Source organism: Carlito syrichta, unplaced genomic scaffold, assembly GCF_000164805.1.
Source record: "Carlito syrichta isolate Samal-C Ts95f unplaced genomic scaffold, Tarsius_syrichta-2.0.1 Scaffold85555, whole genome shotgun sequence".
NCBI lineage: Eukaryota > Metazoa > Chordata > Mammalia > Primates > Tarsiidae > Carlito > Carlito syrichta.
In genome coordinates this window covers 5520-6528 of record NW_007029651.1, presented here as the reverse complement: position 1 = coordinate 6528, position 1009 = coordinate 5520, and the positions used below count along the sequence as shown (strand labels likewise).

At 56.7% G+C, this 1009-nt stretch overlaps 1 protein-coding gene across 1 annotated transcript in view; it reads left to right on the top strand.

Annotated features, from left to right (window-relative positions):
* Positions 1-1009, top strand: part of POLR2E (RNA polymerase II subunit E) — a 5149-nt gene that overhangs the window by 569 nt on the left and 3571 nt on the right. The window lies entirely within an intron of this gene.

The window sequence follows — 1009 nt, the reverse complement described above, 5'->3', positions numbered from 1 at the left end:
AGTGGCCGCTCCCGGCCCCCGCAGCCTCGACCTGCTGGGCTCCGGCGATCCTTCCGCCTCCGCCTTCCGAGTAGCTGGAACTACAGGCTCGTGCTATCTCGCCCGGCTGATTTTTTGATTGATTGTAGAGATGAGGTCTCACTGCCCAGGCGGGTCCCGAACCCGCGGGCTCAGGCAATCCCCTCACCTCAGCCTCCCAAGGTACGGGATTATAGGCTGAGCCACCGAGCCCGGCTTATTTATTTATTTATTAATCTTGGAGTTGGAGTCTCACTCCGTCACCCAGATTGGAGTGCAGTGGCGCACAGCCTCGACCTGCTGGGCTCCGACAATCCTTCCGCCTCAGCCTTCCAAGTAGCCGGAATTACAGGCACGCGCTACCACGCCCGGCTGATTTTTGATTTGTTGTAGAGATGAGGTCTCGCTGCCCAGGCGGGTCTCGAACCCGCGGGCTCACGCAATCCACTCACCTCAGCCTCCCAAAGGCGCGGGATGACAGGCTGAGCCACTGAGCCCGGCTTTTTTTTTTTTTAATGCAGGATTAATTGAGAGGACAGAAAAGCTCTCACAGTGGGAGGGGACCCGAACGGGTTGCCCTTCCCCCGCTTTTTTTCTTACCCCCCTGATACCCCATCCTATTTTTGTTTTTAATTTGAGTCGGGGTCTCCCCTCGTTGCCCGGGCTGGAGCGCAGCGGCCAGTCGTGGCTCACCGCTGCGTCGACCTCGGGCTTAAGCGGTCCTCCCGCCTCAGCCTTCCAAGTAGCTGGAACCACAGGCATGCACCACCACATCCGGCTAGTATCGTAGAGACGAGGTCTTGCCTAGTTGTGCAGGCTATCAGCTACCACGCCCGGCCGACTTAATTTTTTTTAAAGAAAAATCCAGAAAGTACAACTTTGATGAGGTGGATTCTGGGACTTGCTTTCCTTTCTTTTTTTTCTTTTGAGTCGGGGATTCACTCTGTGGCCCAGGCTGGAGTGCAGTGGCACGCTCACAGCCACTGCAGCC